Source organism: Bufo bufo, chromosome 6 (genome assembly GCF_905171765.1).
Source record: "Bufo bufo chromosome 6, aBufBuf1.1, whole genome shotgun sequence".
In the NCBI taxonomy this organism is placed as follows: domain Eukaryota; kingdom Metazoa; phylum Chordata; class Amphibia; order Anura; family Bufonidae; genus Bufo; species Bufo bufo.
This window is the reverse complement of record NC_053394.1, coordinates 97,384,129-97,396,845: the sequence shown is the minus strand read 5'-3', so window position 1 is coordinate 97,396,845 and position 12,717 is coordinate 97,384,129.

Genomic DNA, 12,717 nt, shown 5'->3' with positions numbered 1-12,717 from the left:
AATTAGTGAAATGACTTAAAATAAAATACATAAAAATAAAAAATAATAATCTAGATCTATGAGGTGGAGGTCCATATGGAGTAGGAGGTTGAGGAGGCGGTGGACGTATCGGTGTAGGTGGAAGCGGCGGTGGAGGATGAGGAGGTAGCCAACACTGGTTTTTGGTTTTAATTTTATTTATTTTTGTTAAAATTAGGGTACACCCCAAAAGAGTGTGAAATATCAAAAATACAACAATGAGCAATTGCGCTGGAGTATAACAATGGCTGGGTAAGGCCGGTATACATGTCTATTTTGCACAAGGTACGGACAAGTCTTGTGGGATCCATGCCTGGTTCATTTTAATAAACATGAGCTTGTCCACATTGGTTGTGGACAGGCGGCTGCACTTGTCTGTGATAACGACCCCTGCTGTGCTAAACACACGTTCAGACAATACACTGGCTGCAGGGCAGGCCAGCACCTCCAAGGTGTAAAGGGCAAGCTCAGGCCATGTGACCAATTTGGAGACCCAGAAGTTGAAGGGTGCAGACCCATCATTCAGTACGTGTAGGCGTGTGCACACATACTGCTCCATCATGTTGCTGAAATGCTGCCTCCTACTAAGACATTCCATATCAGCTGGTGGTGCTGTTTGTTGTGGCGTGCTGACAAAGCTTTTCCAAATTTCGGCCATGTTAACCCTGCCTTCTGAGGTGCTGGTGGTGCCTCAGCTGCGTTGACGACCTCTTCCTCCTCCTCTGCCTTTGCCTTGTGCTTCCACTGTGCCCCAGCTGTCAGATGGGAATTCCATCAGCAGCGCGTCTACCAGCGTGCGCTTGTACTCGCGCATCTTATGCTCACGCTCAGGGAGATATAACGTCCCTGACCGTGCTTACTGGTCCTCGTATCTGTAGATAGGTGGACCGTGCCACAGATGGTGTTGCGCAGTGCACACCTGATTTTTTTCCCCCACTTGGTTTTGCAGGGAAGGGATGACTTGCCTGGAAAAGTAGTGGCGGCTGGGCAGGACGTACTGTGGGACAGCCACCGCCATTAGGCTTTTAAAACTCTCCGTTTCCACCAGACCGAATGACAGCATCTCAAAGTCCCGTAATTTTGAAATGCTGGCATTCAGGGCCAGGGATCGCGGGTGGGTAGGGGGGTACTTCTTCTTTCGCTCCAGTGTTTGGGATATAGAGAGTTGAACGCTTCCATGGGACATTGTGGAGATGCTTGGTGACCCAGGTGGTGGTGTTGCTGGCAGATCCTCTGTTTGCGGGTGGCAGGTGCCACTGTCACTCCAGAGGTTGATGAAGAGCCTGAGACTGCAGCAGAAGAGGAAGCAGGAGGAGCCAGAGACCTTTCTTTGTTTTTGAGGTGTCTACTCCACTGCAGCTCGTGCTTTGCACTTAGATGCCTGGTCATGCAGGTTGTGCTCAGGTTCAGAACATTTATGCCTCACTTCAGGCTCTGATTGTACAGCGTGCAATCCACTCTTGTCTTTTCGTCAGCATATTGTCTGAAGAACTGCCACGCCAGGGAACTCTTAGGAGCTGGCTTTGGTGTGCGTGGTCCCTTGATGCGGTGGGCAGTAGAAGGCGTACTGTCTAGGGGACGGCCGCTCCGCTTTTGCACCCTACTCCCTCTTCTGCTGTGCTGGTGGCTCTGTGCGACCACCGCATCTTCCTCTGAACTACACAGGTCACTCGCATGACCTTGATTCCATGTGGGGTCGAGAACCTCATCGTCCTCCACATCATCTTCCACCCAGTCTTCACCCCTACCCTCCTTGTCGGTCTGCATACTGCAGAAAGCCACAGCAGTTGGCACCTGTGTACTCATCCTGAAACATAAGTGGTTGGGCATCAGTGCACTTAATCTCTTCCACTTCTGGGGCAGGGCTATGTGGATGGCCCTGAGAAACCCTGCTAGCAGAGTCATCAAAAAGCAGAAGAGACTGCTCCATGACTTGGGGCTCAGACTGCTTGGCTGATTTGCAAGGGGGTGAGGTGAAGGACTGATGGACATGGGCTGCAGGTGCCAACTCTGATCTTTTAGCAGGAGACTGGGTGGGAGACAATGTGAAGGAACTGGAGGCACTGTAAGCCACCCAATCTACTATCGCCTGTACTTGTTTTGGCTTCACCATTCTTAGAGCCGCATTCGGCCTTACCAAATAACGCTGAAAGTTCTGTCGCCTACTCGCACCTGAGGAAGGTGTTTCACTTGTGCGTGTAGCTGGCACAGATCGACCACGTCCGGGGCCACATTCCTTATTTGACGCTCTCCTCATTCTTTGCGTTCACCCACCAAACTAACAGATGGTTTATGTCAGGCGACAATGTAACCGCCAATAGTCAACAATTTCACTGAGGGTAAGTCAATGCCGCTGTCATAAAGATGAAAAATTTCTAGAAGTCACACAACAGTGTGTCAGGCGAATTTTATACAATTACTTCACGGTCAAAAAAAATGTTAATTTGTCAACCAACAATGTAACTACAGTATTGACTGGTTGTATTTGACTGACAAATGCAGCAAAGGCCCCAAATGTAGTGTCTTGCACAAAATGGGTGTTTTTTTTAAACCAGAATATAACAGCAGTATCTAACGCTTGTATTGGACTGTCAGAAATGCAACAATGGCCGCAAATGTATTAACTTGCCCAAAATGGGTGTTTTTTTTTAAACCAAAATATTATTGCAGTATTTAAAGCCTGTATTTCACTGTGACAAAAGCAACAAAGGCTCCAGATGTAGGGTCTTGCAAAAAATGGGTATTTTTTTCGACCCAGTATATAATTGTAGTATTTAAAGCTTGTATTTCACTGTCACAAATGCAACAAAGGCTGCAAATTTAGTATCTTGCCCAAAATTTGTGTTTTTTTAAAACCAGAATATAACAGCAGTATCTAACACTTGTATTGGACTGTCAGAAATGCAGCAAAGGACGCAAATGTATTAACTTGCCCAAAATGGGTGTTTTTTTAAAACCAAAATATAATTGCAGTATTTAAAGCTTTCATTTCACTGTGACAAATGCAGCAAAGGCCCCAGATGTAGGTTCTTGCAAAAAATTTGTGTTTTTTTTAAAGCACTGAATATAACTGCAGTATTTAAACCTTGTATTTGACTGTCACAAATGCACATATACTGTGCTGATGCACTGAACTTGCACAAAATGGCCGGGTTCGAGTCCGGGGTCCAAGAATCCTAAAGTTCGGTACGAACACGAACTTTACAGTTCAGGTTCGCTCAACCCTAATTATAAGCCAAAACCAGGAGTGGGTCCAAAACACTAATGAAATGTAATGGAAATATTTGCATCTCTTCTGTGTTTTGAACCCACTCCTGCTTTTGGCTTACGAACACTGATCAAATACTGATCAAATACTGAACATGTGAAAGAGGCTCAGGATCCTTTTTTATTTTACTTTCTTCTGACCGATAAGAAGAACAGAAAAATAAACTGTGATGTCAACAGGGACAAACAGGGACAATAGTGGCCCCATAACAGAGTGGGGATGGGGTCCAACAGCAGTGGCAGCAACAGGGACAATAGTGGCTCTCTGACAGAGTGGGGAGGTGGGGCAGCAGCAGTGGCATACAGCACAAGATGGTGGCAGGTCTGTCACGGATGAAGTTGAAGATAGCTGGAACTTATAAATAAACGACCGACTGGCTTGATCCCAAACTAAGGAGCATATAGGTGAGCCCTATAAAACCCTAAGAGCTCTCCCTGACTGCTATGCACATGCAAGGGTCTCAATGGTAGACGATTGCATGCCCATGTACCTAAGATTGTGTGACACCTGAAAACCCTATAATAGTGAGGGGACACGACCACTGGCTCCCTGCACTTAATACGGACAAAGTCAGGGTCACATAGAATCAAGCCAGCAAGGAAACACAATAAAGTAAAAGACTTATCTGAGCAAACAGCAGCAGCAGCCTCCATCAGTGAACACTTCATCCAGGAAGTAGTATAAACCGCAAAGTGAGGCAGTATGGGAGGGAATATAAAGGAAGATGTTTAGTCTAAATAAGTGACACCTGGCAGAAGGAAAGGAGATGACAAAGTGAAACCAAAACAAAGAACGTCATACAAGAGGTAGAGAAGAACGTCTGCCAGACCTTCTCACAGAACTGGCGGTGACAGTACCCCTCCCTCTACGGGTGGACTCCGGACACTCAGAGCCCACCTTCTCAGGATGAGACCTATGGAAAGCCCTGATGAGACGAGTGGCCTTAATGTCCGCCACTGGGACCCACATCCTCTCCTCAGGACCATAACCCTCCAACCCTCCCAATGAACGAGGTACTGAAGAGAACCACAGATAATGCGAGAATCCACAATCCTAGAGACCTGAAATTCAAGATTACTATCAACAAAAAACGGAGAAGGAGGCAAAGAGTAGTGATGAGCGCGAATATTTGAATAGCGAATATTAACCGCAAATATCGCAACTTTGATAATTTGCGAATATTACAAATATACTGCCATATATTCGTTATATCATTTTTTCCATCTGAACAAATGATTCCTCCCTGCTTAAAATGCTTGTGGTCAATGAGTCATTGGCCAACAAGCAAGAAGCAGGGAGGAATCATGACTTTAGATGTTGAAAAAAGACGAATATTCTAAAAAACAAATATATAGCACTATAGCGAATATATTTGTTTTTAAACTTTTTAGAATATTCGTCTTTTTTTTCTCTCCAAACAGTACAGTTAAACCCCTTTGGCATACTCCTCCCCACAAGCGTCCCCGTCACCATGGGAACACCTGGTGGTTAGAATATAAGCATACGCCGCACAGACCTGTGAGTTTGAGAGGAAGGAGCGCCCGGTGGCCCCAGCGCAGGTAAGTACAATGCTGATTAACTGGCCATGGCAGCCAGGACTTCAGTAGCGTCCTGGCTGCCATGGTAACCGATCAGAAGCTGTCACTGCCACCAATGATGGGGGGGCGCACTGCCAGCAATGATTAATACTGGGGAGGGAGGGGGGATTGAGGGCGCACTGCCAGCAATGATTAATACTAGGGATGGAGGGGGGATTGAGGGTGCACTGCCAGCAATGATTGTAATACTGGTGGGGGGGGGGGTTATGGCGCACTGCCCATGAATGATTTTAATATTGGGGGGGGGGCTGGGAGGGGCGCACTGCTGCCCGGCGGCACCCGACCTCTGACAGGGTGCTGTGATCCGCACAATTAATCCCTCAGGTGCGGCACCTGAGGGGTTAATTGTGTAAATCACAGTGCCCTGTGAGAGGTCAGGTGCTGCCAGGCAGCAGGGGGCCAGTATGTATGCGCCTGTTGGTATACTCTAACTTCAAGCGTCCCCATCACCATGGGAACGCCTTTGTGTTAGAATATACCATCGGATTTGAGTTTTCACGATCTAACTCAGATCCGATGGTATATTCTAACCACCAGGCATTCCCATGGTGACGGGGACGCTTGTGGGGAGGAGTATGCCAAAGGGGTTTAACTGTACTGTTTGGAGAAAAAAAAAAGACGAATATTCAAAAAAATTTCAAAATGAATATATTCGCTATAGTGCTATTTATTCGTTTTTTAAAATATTCGTCTTTTTTCAACATCTAAAGTCATGATTCCTCCCTGCTTCTTGCTTGTGGGCCAATGACTAATTGACCATAAGCATTTTAAGCAGGGAGGAATCATTTGTTCAGATGGAAAAAATGACGAATATTCTAAAAACAAATATATAGCAGTATATTCTGTAGTGCTATATACTCGTTTTTGACCAACACCTTTTTTCGCATAAAAATTTGCATTATGCGATTTTTTTTTATTACAGATTTTTCGCAATAAAACGAATATCTCGAATACGAATATTCGCGAATATATGACGAATATTCTACCATATATTTGCGAAATATCGCGAATTCGAATATTGCCCCTGCCGCTCATCACTAGAAAAGAGGAGGGTACAGTGGGTTGGACATAAGGTTTTAATAGGGACTTGTGAAAAACAGTATGGATCTTCCAAGTCTGAGGAAGATCAAGATGGAAGGCAACGGGATTTATGACGGACAAGATCTTGTAAGGCCCAATAAACTTAGGACCCAACTTCCAGGAGGGAACCTTCAGTTTGATATTCTTTGTAGACAACCACACCAGATCACCCACATTCAGGTCCGGACCAGGCACACGTCTCTTATCCACCACACGCTTACCGTATTTTTCGCTTTATAAGACGCACTTTTTCCCCCCCAAAAGTGGGGGGAAAATGGCAGTGCGTCTTATAAAGCGAACACTGCCATGTTTACTTTGCTGACGCTGATACATCGCAAGCCGCAATGTATCAGCGGGGTAGGAGGAGGGGACGGAGGCTGGCAACACTCGCGGCGGGGCCCGATGCAGTCACTGTACTGTAATACATCGGACCCCGCTCACGGTAATTATCACATGTAAAGTCTATAATCTTCAAGCAGTGTCTCTGCTTTAAACTAGGGCAATCCTCTGTAGTGCAACTCACTATGAAAGCGGCAGGCAGAGCGGCAGCGTAACCTCGCGATTCTCACTCATTAATGCTCCTCCCACTTCCTTCCCATGAATGAGTATCGCGAGGTTACGCTGCCGCTCTGACTGCCGCTTTCATAGTGAGTTGCACTACAGAGGATTGCCCTAGTTTAAAGCAGAGACACTGCTTGAAGATTATAGACTTTACATATGAAAACGGCTTCATTACACTCTGCTTTCTTCTATACCAGTACTCACTATGAAAGCAGCGGTCCAGCCGGCGCGTGACGTCACTCACTCGGTCATGCTCCTCCCACTTCATTAATGAAGCTGGCAGGAGCGTGACTGACTGAGTGAGTGACGTCACGTGCTGGCCGGACTGCTGCTTTTATAGTGAGTACTGGTATAGAAGAAAGCAGAGCCATTAAAAGATTTTACATATAAAGTCTACTGTGTGCCCTGTGGTGTAATGGGGGTCACTATTCACACAGGGACAATATACTGTGACACATGATACTGTGACCAGCATAAGATCATCTTATGCTGGTCACAGTATCATATGTGTCACAGTATATTGTCCCTGTGTGAATAGTGACCCCCATTACATAAGATGCTATATATGATGCTACATCCCCCGTAGTAGTGCGTCACCCAAAGGTCCCCCATAACAGTGCGTCACCCACAGGTCCCCCCATAACAGTGCGTCACCCACAGGTCCCCCCATAACAGTGCGTCACCCACAGGTCCCCCCATAACAGTGCGTCACCCACAGGTCCCCCCATAACAGTGCGTCATCCACAGACCACCATTAGTTCAAAACCCCTCCAAAAGCACACCATTAGTTCAAAACCCCTCCAAAAGCACACCTTTTGGTTCAAATTTTTTTTTTCTTATTTTCCTCCTCAAAAATCTAGGTGCGTCTTATCATCAGGTGCGTCTTATAAAGCGAAAAATACGGTATATCTCTCACTCATCCTCTTCAGATTACCCTGAATCTTTTGCCAAATAAATGACAAAGACGAGGAAAATCTCTCCTCATCAGGTAAACCAGAAGACCCCTCTCCAGAGAATGTCCCAAACTGCGGATGAAACCCATATGCACCAAAAAATTGTGACTTATCAGAGGACTCCTGGCGACGGTTATTTAAAGCAAACTCAGCAAGGGACAAAAAAGAATACCAATCCTACTGATTCTCTGCCACAAAACAGCGCAGATATGTCTCCAGATTCTGATTGATGCGTTCGGTCTGACCATTCGACTGCGGGTGAAAAGCAGAAGAGAACGACAACCGAACCACCAAGCGAGAACAGAAGGCCTTCCAGAATCTGGAAACAAATTGCGTTCCCCTATCAGAAACGAAGTCTGAAGGAATGCCATGCAATTTAGGCTACTTTCACACTAGCGTTCTGCTGTCCGCTCGTGAGCTCCGTTTGAAGGGGCTCACGAGCGGAGCAGAACGCTTCCGTCCAGCCCTGATGCAGTCTGAATGGATGCGGATCCGCTCAGACTGCATCAGTCTGGCGGCGTTCAGCCTCCGCTCCGCTCGCCTCCGCACGGCCAGGCGGACAGCTGAACGCTGCTTGCAGCGTTCGGGTGTCCGCCTGGCCGTGCGGAGGCGTGCGGATCCGTCCAGACTTACAATGTAAGTCAATGGGAACGGATCCGCTTGAAGATGACACCATATGGCTCAATCTTCAAGCGGATCAGTCCCCCATTGACTTTACATTGAAAGTCTGAACGGATCCGCTCAGGCTACTTTCGCACTTAGAAATTTTTCTAAGTTATTAATGCAGACGGATCCGTACTGAATGGAGCCTCCGTCTGCATTAATATGATCGGATCCGTTCAGAACGGATCCGATCAAGCGCTAGTGTGAAAGTAGCCTTAACAATGTGATCAACAAACGCTTGCGCCAGCGTCTTAGCATTGGGTAACCCAGGAAAGGGAATGAAATGTGCCATTTTGCTAAAATGGTCCACTACCACCAGAAACACAGTCTTCCCGTCACAGTCACATCGTGGTGCTCCTTAAAAACCTTGTGTCGTAAAGCGAGAGGCACAAACAACCTCCCAGGAGGACAAAGATCAGGAGCCTCTGCCTGGGCTGCCTGAACCTCTGCCTCCAAATCAGGATAAACAGCAGAGACGACCACCCCTTCAGCCAAAATGGGACCCGGGTCTTCAAAGTTCCCCCCTCCCGGAAAACAATGTGACAGGGCATCCGCCTTCACATTTTTGACCCCAGGGCGGAACGTAACAACAAAATTAAACCTAGAAAAGAACAAAGACCATCTGGCCTGTCTCGGGTTCAGACGCTTGGCCGATTCCAAGTAGGACAGATTCTTATGGTTGGTAAACACGGTAATAGGGTGTCTGGCTCCCTCTAACCATTGGCGCCATTCCTCAAAAGCTAATTTGATGGCCAACAACTCCCTATCTCCCACATCGTAATTTCTCTCTGCAGAGGAGAGTTTCCTTGAGAAAAAGGCACATGGTCGCCATTTGGCAGGAGAGGGAACCTGAGATAAGACTGCATCCACACCCACCTCAGAAGCATCCACCTCAACAATAAAAGGTAGAGAGACATCAGGTTGTACCAAAATGGGAGCGGAAGCAAAACTCTCTTTAATACTAGAAAAGGCTTTAAGCGCATCTACCGACCACGAGGAAAAATCCACCCCCTTTTTAGTCATATCAGTGAGTGGCTTAACAACAGAGGAATAATTCAAAATGAACTTTCTGTAATAATTGGCAAAACCCAAAAACCGCATCAGCGCCTTCTGATTCTCAGGAAGCTCCCAATCAAGCACAGCGCAGACCTTCCCAGGGTCCATCCGAAAACCAGAAGCAGAGAGAAGAAAACCAAGAAATTGAATCTCCGGAACTGCAAACACACATTTTTCCAGTTTAGCGTACAATTTATTCTCTCGCAGAATCAGCAAGACCTGACATAGGTGGTCCCGATAAGTCTTGAAATCAGGAGAAAAAATCTAAATGTCATCTAGATACGCCAGTTTTAAATTTCCCCATTAAATGATAAAAAATGCTGTTCACAAAATGTTGGAAGACGACGGCCGAAGCATTCATCAAACCAAAGGGCATAACCAAATTCTCGAAATGACCCTCAGGGGTATTGAAGGCCGTCTTCCATTCATCCCCTTCCCTGACCCTGACTAGGTTGTATGCCCCTCTTAAATCCAACTTAGAAAAAACTTTAGCCCCAACAATCTGGTTAAACAGGTCCGAGATCAGAGGAAGCGGATATGGGTCACGAATCGTGATACGGTTCAGCTCTCTGAAATCCACATAAGGTCTTAAAGAAGCATCTTTTTTCTTAACAAAAAAAACAAACTGCGGCAACAGGTGACTTTGAGGGTCGGATGTGTCCCTTTCTCAGGCTCTCAGAGATATAAGTACGCATAGCGACTCTTTCAGGTTGGGAGAGATTGTATAAACATTTTGGCAGCTTGGTGCCTGGGATGAGATTAATAGGGCAATCGTACTCCCGGTGAGGGGGCAGCTCCTGGACACCACTCTCGGAAAACACATCCGAAAAATCTGAGAGAAAAGCTGGTACAGTCTTGGTAGAAACCTCTGAAAGAGACGCCGTGAGGCAATTCTCTCTGCAAAAGTCACTCCAACCATTTATTTGCATTGCTTGCCAATCAATGGTGCGGTTATGTTTAGTGAGCCAGGGTAGCCCCAACACTAGAGGAGTAGGTAATCCGCTTAGGACGAAACATGACATATCCTCAACATGAGCATCACCCACAGTCAAATGGATATTGTGAACTATGCCCTTTAACGATCTTTGAGAAAGTGGAGCGGAATCGATAGCAAAAACAGGTATATCCTTTTCCAAAGTGCATACCTGGAAACCATGCGTTATAGCAAATTGGTTATCAATGAGATTGACAGCTGCTCCACTATCTACAAAAATCTCACAAACAATGTTCTTGCTGTCTAGAGCCACCCTGGCAGGTAGGAGAAAACGGGAACTACAAGCAAACGGCAAACCTTCAATTTCCTCATCAACCTTGCCAATAGTAGCAAATGGAAAGTTTTTAGAGGGTTTTTTCTTTTTGTTTCTTTTTTATTACCCTCAGAAAACTCCATGAATCTCCTAGAGGGGCAAACATTAGCCAAATGATTTATACCCCCACAACAGAAACAAACCCTCTTCTGAGAGCTGAATCCTCTACTATCAGAGGCAAGCAAACCCAGCTGCATGGCCTCCTGCTCAGAGGGGATTGAGAGAGACTGAGACCCCTGCGTACTGAATGAGACAGCCCCACTGTCCTTGGGCTGAATATGACAGGACGGAGTAGTCTCCTCTCTCTCTCTCTAAGACGCCTGTCAATACGAACAGCTAGAGACATGGCAGACTCCAACGAGGCAGGTCTCTCATGAAAAGCAAATGCATCTTTCAATCCCTCCGAAAGACCATGGCAAAATTGACTTCGGAGTGCAGCATCGTTCCAACCAGTATCAGCTGCCAATCTCCGAAATTCAGAACAATATATCTCTGCGGACTGTTTACCCTGGCATAAAAGATGCAGTTTAGATTAAGCCAGAGCAATACGATCTGGGTCATCATATATCTGCCCCAGGGCTACAAAAAATTCATCCACCGATCAGAGGGGCCGTGCCCCCACCGGCAGCGAAAAGGCCCAAGACTGAGCGTTATCTCTGAGCAGCGAGATGATGATCCCCACCCTCTGCTCCTCATCACCAGAGGAATGGGGAAGTAGGCGAAAATGGAGTTTGCAAGCCTCTCTAAAGCAAACAAAATTCTCACTACCCCCAGAGAATCATATCATAACAGATCTTAGGCTCGGAACAAACTGCATGAACGCAAGCAGAACCGGTCACCTGAAACTGAGACACAGTTTTACGGAGATCTGCTACCTCCAGTGAAAGACCTTGCATGCGGTCAATCAAGGCTGAAACCGGATCCATGCTTAAGACGGTAATGGCGGTTTATAATGTCACGGATGATGTTGCAGATAGCTGGAAGTTATGAATAAACGTCCGACTGGCTTGATCTTAAACTAAGGAGCATATAGGTGACCCCTATAAAACCCTAAGAGCTCACCCTGACTGCTAAGCACATACAAGGGTCTCAGAGGTAGACGATTGTATGCCCACGTACCTAAGACTGTGTGACACCTGAAAACCCTATAATAGTGAGGGGACACGAACACTGGCTCCCTACACTTCATACGGAGGGAGTCAGGGTCACCTAGAATCAAGGCAGCAAGGAAACACAATACATGAAAGTACTTATCTGAACAAGCAGCAGCAGACGCCTCCAGCAGACGCCTCCAGGAAGTAGTATAAACCGCAAAGTGAGGCAGTATGGGAGGGAATATAAAGGAAAGAGGATTAGTCTAAATAGGTGACACCTGGGAGAAGGAAATGAGATGATAAAGTGAAACCAAAACAAAGAACATCATGCACAGTGTGACCTGAAGTCTGAGGCCAGGATGCGGCAAGGTGGGCCATATTCTCAATCCACCCCCCAACCCTACTGTGAAACAAATATGTGGATGGATATTATTATATACAGTAGAATATAGCACCACATACCTCATCCATCCAGTGACTTTCCTCAAAGTCTTCATTCGGAGATAAGACTGCCATGATACCTTCTTTCAGCCGCGTCTCGTCTCTACAGAGTTTCACAGAAAACATTTTTAGATTCCTCACTTTACTATCATCTTCTACTTTCCTCTACTATCATTATACACAGGGGGCCATTATATATTATAATAATACAGAGGGGGCCATTTTATATTATAATAATACAGATGGGCCATTATATATACTAATAATACAGAAGGGCCATTATATATACTAATAATACAGAAGGGCAATTATATATTCTAATAATACAGAGGGGCCATTATATATTATAATAATCCAGATGGGACCATTTTATATACTAATAATACAGAGGCAGCCATTATATATCATAATATTACACAGGGGCCATTTTATATTATAATTATTAAGAGGGGTCATTATTAATGGCCCCTCTGTATAATTATAATATATAATGACCCTTCTGTAAAATTTATATATATTCCTGCCCCCTCTGTATAATGTGGCCCCTCTGTATAATATATAATGTGGCCCCTCTGTATAATATATAATGTGACCTCTCTGTCTAATATATATAAGTGCCTTATTTGTTTTTTCTTCCAGAGGGGCCATTATATATTATAATAATACAGATGGGCCATT